Here is a 7,559-nt window from a genome sequence, read left to right as displayed (position 1 = left end):
TTGCTATATAATAAATACAAAATGTTACGTGTTATTTTAGCAGTGGCAGTGAAAATTGCTGTCAGACATGACGTAATGCACTTGCGTAACATGCAGTGGACGGCTATTGCCATGATAAAACAACCTTCATCTATGAACTAATCATCGCACACTGACAATAATTTACTGTGTAATGAACGCTTTATATAAGTTGAGCACAAGATTTGTAGACGTCGCATGTCTTGGGATGTGAAACCTCCAATGGCTGTTTTACCCCTTTTGAGGAATAAAATAACGATGAAATTTACAAAGCAATATTTTCGTTATTAGATTATAGTTCGGTAACTTAGAAGGAAAAAAAAAGGAAAAACGAAGTTTTTCTGCGCGATGTGTTTGCATTGCTTACAAATTCCTGGCTTATTAACGGGGATGTTGCAAGAAAGTCGAATTGCAATTAATGGTTTATTGCAACTTTCTTGCAACACCCCATTGCCGTGACATTTTTTGGGAAAAGCTGAGGGTACAATCCCTACGTTGTATAAACACACAGACACAGACTGGGACACAGACACTCCACACACACACAGGCACAGACATTCCCCACAGTTTATCTGAAATAAAGTAATCAATGAAAATCAAGCGCATGATGACTTGTGTAGACTCATGATACACTGACCATTGCTAATAACGTTTCTACGACACAATTAATTTTGCAGGCAGAACCCACTTTGATAATGGTGAAGAGTTGATAACTAAGATGTAGGACCGAGGCCCTATATGTATACATTGTTTCAAAACAGTATACAAATGACGCACAGGTCTGAGTGCGTCAGTCGGAATTGTGTGCATAAGGTAACTATGGAATGCTTAACCAACGAGGCGAAGCCGAGTGGGTTTAGGCTAAATTCCAGTTACCGCATGCACACTATATTCCGACTGACGCACGAAAAGACATGTGCGTCATCTGTTTTATAGAATGGGTAATTTTCTTGCCAAAAACCCATTTTTCTATCGTGTTACCCGATGACAAATTTACTGGGTGTATTTCCTTTTGGCTTGCCATAGACGAGAGCTCCCCGAAAACCATACATCAGTTTTTACTGGACGCATGGTTTTTCTTCAGAACCATGCATCCAGTAAAAACTGATGCATGATTGTTTTAGCCAATATGCGTCCCGTACTGAGTGCGCGAACGCTTGCTTAGGGTGGGATTTCACGGAGCACGCGAACGATTTGCGAAGGACGCGAATGGCAAAATCCAGCATTCGTATTTTGTTCTGCAAAAGATCGCCAAACGAACGTGAGGGTTCGGAAGCGTCGTCAATTGTTCGCGAACGTCGTTTTTACTTCGGCGAGAATTTCAAAAAAGTTTGAAATTTTCTGCGAACCTTTTCCGCACACTTGGTCGTAATTTGCTCGTGAATTGTTCTCGAAAGTGTCTTTAAAGCCTCGTCATATGCGCAAGACCTTCGCAAGACACGCGCGATGTTCGCAAAATGTTCGTGAAACCACAAACAGACTCCGAAACTTTGGAGAATGTCTCGCGTATGTTACGCGAAATCTGCGAAGTTTTTCCGATCATTTCACGACGTAATCGCAAACTGTTCGCGTACCTTTTGAGACATTCTCGCGAACGTTTTGCGCTCGTTTGGGGGATGTATGACCTATACGTTTTCTACAAATAAAAATCGTAGCATACACCTAAACATCAAACAATTATTAACAACTATAGTAACAAAAGAAATTAAAGACTAGCAAAGAGAAAGAAATGTTTGATATACAAAAAAAAAATCGCAGAATACACTTAGAATTAATCTAAAGTATGTAAAATTTCATTTGAAGTATAGAGATTATGTGTTGGAGGAACTGCAAAAAAAAAAGAAGATCAAATGCTTTACTAGTGAAGATACGTCCTAGGGAAAAAATGTAGGCAAGCACACGATAGAGAGATGAGAAAAAAAGAAAGGAGAAATAGAGGAAAGAAAAAAAGTCAATTAAAGACAGCTTCCACCTCTCCTTGGGTACATTTTCTCCCATGATTATTGAAAATTTTTCGTTGTTCGCATTTCCGTCGCGTGTTCTTCGTGTACGTAACATGCTGTACTTAGCAATGATACACACGACATTCGCACATACGTCGTGGAAACTTCGCACACATTGCGCAAGAATAGTTTTCGGCTTCATTGTCTGAAAACATTCGGAGAAAAACTTTTCCGAATGTTGGATTTTATCATTCGCGTCCTTCGCAAATCGTTCGCGTGCTCCGTGAAATCCCACCCTTAGTGCTCGAACCTTTGTTACAAGTGGGTGATACTGTAACATGTTCACCACTGTGACTCAGCGTGAGGCCAGTACAAATCAACACATAGCTCTCGACCAATGAGATCGCAGGATTCTCGCTACCCATTCTATAACCATTCTTGTTGCATGAATGGGTGGCAAGGCGTATAAATCTTCAAAGTACTCCACAAAACAAACCTATACTTAACAAACACAATCAAATATGTTAAACGTATATTATGTGCAAAATGCGAAAAATATATCCACAAAATGCCAATGAACCCATGCATACAAGCTATACATTTACACTTGCACAAAATCGCATTCACATGCAAAATCTATGCTACTGGGAGAAAAAGCTCATGGACTGGATATAGCCTTTAACCATGGCCCTCTGGCTGTATGGTGGTGAGGGAATTGTGACGAAAGAAGCATACTATCGCTCGGCTGGGCTCGCTTTAGATCCCCCGTAGTAGCCATCATAGTATACTGCGAGAGGGCCTGGACAAACGGCTAAGACTGGATAGGGAAGTACGTTTTTAGATAAAGAACGTCCGAGCCTATACAGGTTCTAGTGTGTGCCTGTGTATAGTGTGCGAATGTATGTGTGTGTGTGTGTGTGTGTGTGTGTGTTATTAAACTATATCACTAACTTCCCTATGTTATCCAATCTGTGTAATTATGAAAAATATATAGGTCACATTCCTCTGAAGATATAAACGCAATACTCATAACGCTAATGTTCTACCGCATACCGTATCCATCTTATTGTACAAGATCGTGTCTGTAAACATGGGAGCAGGCTTGAATTAATCCTATCTAAGCTTCATTCTTCTTCATTGCCATGATTATTCTCAAAGTACTAATTTTCTTCGTGCTGGCACATATCATCTAGTGATTTATTTACATCCAATCTTCGATCATTAGTTTACATTGTCCCACAATTAATCCTCGGCATTTACTCATCTATTGAACAGTCTCAACAAAATATTGGTGACCGTTTTGTATGGTAATATATAACACATGTACTGTAATTATGTCACAAATGTATGTGTAATCATAATTTTTGAAATTGGAGAAACTAGCTATAATGAGTACAGTACTCTCCGCGTAATCGGGTATCGCTTAAACGGGTACTCCGTTTAATTGGGTAGTAAATTCAAAATCAGTTCCAATGCACATTAAAATTACCTGATAATCGGGTTGCCTCTTCGCATAAACGGGTAAATAATTGTCTTCTTATCTAATTTCTACCCACATTTTATCGCAGATATAATACTTTAAGAAATCGTGAATGTCAAATTTTCCACGGCTAATCATATTCTCTGCTTAATATGCAAAGAATACTGATCATTCGGGGAGTGATTAAACATGAAAACAGACATGTACAAGTACCAACTTGCCACACGGAAACGAACATTAGGCCTGCACATCTAACTGGCACTCACAATTGCATAGACAGACAGGAGTTGACAACACTTGCACTCATCCTGTGCTCCGCAGCAACATTCACAATGCGAGAAGTTTGCAACGAGAATCAGGCCATGCACTAGCTCCATAATTTTCCCAGGTCACTTCTCAAAAAGTAACCCGATGTTCTACGTGACTAGTGCTCGCAAAGAGACGTGTTCATTTCGGAAAACGCCTACACTGTAAAAAATGCGACATGCGACATGTTTATGAACTAAACACAGTGTTAAAAATATAAACACTTTGTTTAACATCTAAACACCCGGTGTGTATAGCACGTTTAAAGTATTGAGAGTTAAAGTGTTTAGCTTGGAGTGTTTAGTTGGAGTGTTTATTCTGGTCACGCTATGTTAATCTCAATATGTCCATATATATATGTAAAATTGTTGGAAATGGTGTGTAAATTGCAATTTCTAGTTTCCTTTTATCACTAGAAAGTGGAAACTGTTACGACATCAAGATGCACTATGAAATAATTCATGTTTTAGGCCTTTCATGGAAATGCCTAATCAATAGATAAAAGGATAACCTAAAAATATGTAATACAACTGTATTAAATCTATATTTTGGTCTCGCATGTACAGTCCTATATTTTAACTGCTAGAAAAAAAAAAGGAAATTGCCTTTGTTAATGATTTCGTTCATGGTTTAGGGCATTACCCAAATGTTTGTTGGTTAGGCCTAAACACTTCTGCTGTCAGGGTAAACAGACGCGTTTACATTTAGAACGCTCGTAAACACGTTCTAAACACCGCACATGTTTAACATAAACACTGTGATACTCGTACTCTGATCTACAAGACAGCAGCGCATGTGACATGACGGCCGCGGCCACAACGCACGCAGTGGTGCCCTGTGCGTGCGCTTCTAGCGCACACTCGTGCTATACATATTATGACCATAATCAATGCACAATTGGCGGGAAAGGAGATGTGCGCGTACGTACCTGTACGGATGGATCTGTCTGATTGGCTGGCTGGTGCTGCGCTAGCAGCGTGATGTGCGTAGGCCTACAGTACGTGCGCATTCGTTCTAGGCTTGGTACACTACACTGTACTTACGACTCGATCGACTGCACTGATTCGACTGTTGTATCCCCGTATTCTACGTAAGCTAAGGCCAAGGAGCGGATCTATAGCTAAGATGGCGTCGAAGCGATAAAGTTCTAGCCTGGCCGGCCTGCATGAAAGCGGTAAGTCTGCTAAGCCTGCTAAGTCGGTGAATAACCAGATTTATTGCAAAATTGCCCTCGTTTAATGTAAAACTGTAGTAGGCGTAGAAATAGGCTAAGCCCTTAAAGATTTTGCTCGTTTGTTTTAGTTTTCTATTACTAAATCTGACGGTTAGCGTTTATAGAACGGGGAACGCTGCCGCTCTAACTGTAACGTGTTAGTGTTGTTAACGTTACAATACGCCTACACTCTACAGATTACCGGTACCGTAGTTATGGGTAAACTCGGCCTAGCGGATAAACTCACTGTATCTTTTACGAAGTTATGAAGTATCTTTCATGTGAATGACGATGGGTTAGTGACTATATTTTGAGTGAAATTCAGTTTTATTCCCTGTAAATTCTTCATAAATCAACAGGTGGTGAAAATTGAATGTAAAGCCCGTTAGGATGTCTTGGAAAGGGATGCCGATGACACCAAAGTGGGTGACGATGATGTCCTGACGACTGTATAAATTCTGCAAGACATTACCTCTGCTGGCAGAGAACGAGGCATGCTGCAGTCAGCAGAGAAATCAACTGGGTATAGTACATCACTGTATACTACCCATGTGGAAAGTGGAAATCAAGTAAGTACTCAAAATTGCAGAGCCAAATCAATGAATATTATGTACATGTACTTAAAGGGCATGTAAATGATTTTCTATAAAATGCAGATTTTAGATGCTTTAAGTTCTTCTGTTTGTTTGTCTGTTTGTTTGTTTGTTTGTTGTTGTTGTTGTTGTTTTTTTTTTTTTGGGGGGGGGGGGGAGGGACCTACTCCCGACTGCCGAATCCATTCCATTACCTAAAATAAATATGGAAAATTGATTTATTGCAAATATTGTTGAAAGTGTAAATTACAGATGTGAAAATCTTCACCCAAGAGACAAAGGATACAGTAATGGTCGTAACTCTGCTTGATAATGATGATGAATAAGAAAGAAGCAACAACAACAAAAAAGACTTGAACTATGTCCAGAAAATTCAGCAAAGCAAGTAAAAACTGACGCAAGACAGTGCTAATGTGACGAAGGGATTCTGTCATTCCTTTTAATTTGAACTTGCTTATGGATTCAGTCAACTTCTTTGCTACCCATTCATTTTCAGAATCTATGGGAGCAGTTAAGTCCATTGTATTGCAAAGCCAACTGATTTGTTTTCCTTGTGTAATCATTTGTTTTTACCAGCACCAGTACGTCATGGAAGAATTGATCAGGGGTCACGCCAAACCTGTCTGGATTAGAATGAAACATGCATGCGCTTACTTCTATACAACCCGTCTAAAAGTGCAAACATCTGAGGATTACAAGGACATCGCAAGATATACTGATATATATTATATCTATAGGCCTACATGCCATATGAAGGAAATGAACCATGGATAACAATTTTTAATATTAATAATATTTTTCCCGCTAGCCATGTGATGTCTCACATCGTCATGATGGACTACAGACCTATTAGGAGGCATCCCACCTGTTAGAGCAACCTTTCTATTGTTTTTTTTTTCTTCACTGACAGTGTGCATGTAAACCTGTATACTAGAATAAAGTAAATCATATGGGGGATGATAGGGTTTTGTATGCGATAGGGCTTCAGTTCTCCGTGTGTGTGTATGCGTGTATTACATAATGACGAACCTCTACAGAAATATGAAGGTAGGGGGCCTATATAATTCGAAGAGGAATTCAATGCTTATTTGATGAAAATTGGTTTTGAAATTGTCCTCTGTGCTTACGATGATGGTCACCTTCATTCTTATTGCTCATAGATATATGTGTAATTGTCTTTTTTTTAACAGCTGGTACGTAAAATTGTAATTTTATCTAATATGTAAAGACACTTGCTCGAAATAGTTTTGCACTATTTAGAAAATAGTTTTATTCACTTCATTTTATTCATCAACCAATGTCCTTGTAATTCACTGTTAAGATATTACTCAAGAACTCTGTTCGATTGGCTTTCTGTTATATTCTTATGCAAAAAGGAATATAGAAATCAAAACAAATCAAATCAAAATATCTGCCATTTCATTTTTTCCCCTTAGGTGCTTCCTATACAATCAGCAGATATTTTACGCAAATAAGAGGCCAGTAGTTGTATTTGTTCGGAATTCTTTGCAATTTTCTTGTAGACCTGATAGGAAATGCAGTATTCGGTAGTTAATATTTTCTTTCTGAGATATTCTTGAAATCGGTCACATGGAGAGAGGTATTAGAAATGTAGTACAACATGTATGGAGAATAGGGAGGAGTCTTGCAACTGACTGACAAATTGACAAGGGAGGAGTCTTGCTGATCACACTGCGTGTTCATGACAGCCTTGCATACCCTCCCGCCTCCAGTTGCAATGCATTATTTTTTCTTTGTTCATATCCTCTTGTCTTTACCAAAAATTCTGCTGTGTCGAGATTGAAAGTAGCCCTCCATACCATGATTATGTGGAGTATGATGAGACTGATTAGACTCAAATAGACTATTCATGTATACCCATTGAGTTTGACTTTTTTCTCCAAGGTTCTAGCAAGGTACAGTTGTAGAAGTTTTTTCTCACTCACCCCTTGAAATCCACTAATATTCTAATATTTCTCTCAAAGTAGCAAAAGTGAAAAATCCAT

General features: G+C 38.9%; 1 long non-coding RNA gene across 1 annotated transcript; it reads left to right on the top strand.

Moving 5' to 3' along the window:
• Positions 1-4,866: 4,866 nt before the first annotated feature.
• On the top strand, positions 4,867-6,740 carry LOC139725877 (uncharacterized). Its single transcript, XR_011710574.1, has 3 exons — positions 4,867-4,921; positions 5,320-5,529; positions 6,130-6,740. It is a non-coding gene; the product is annotated as an uncharacterized lncRNA (long non-coding RNA).
• The last annotated feature ends 819 nt before the right edge of the window (positions 6,741-7,559 follow it).

This window comes from Diadema antillarum, unplaced genomic scaffold (genome assembly GCF_040938485.1).
Source record: "Diadema antillarum isolate AM-2024a unplaced genomic scaffold, OU_Dant_1.0 seq00000063_RagTag, whole genome shotgun sequence".
NCBI lineage: Eukaryota > Metazoa > Echinodermata > Echinoidea > Diadematoida > Diadematidae > Diadema > Diadema antillarum.
Note: the sequence above shows the minus strand (reverse complement) of the source record. Positions and strands in the feature narration are given on the sequence as shown.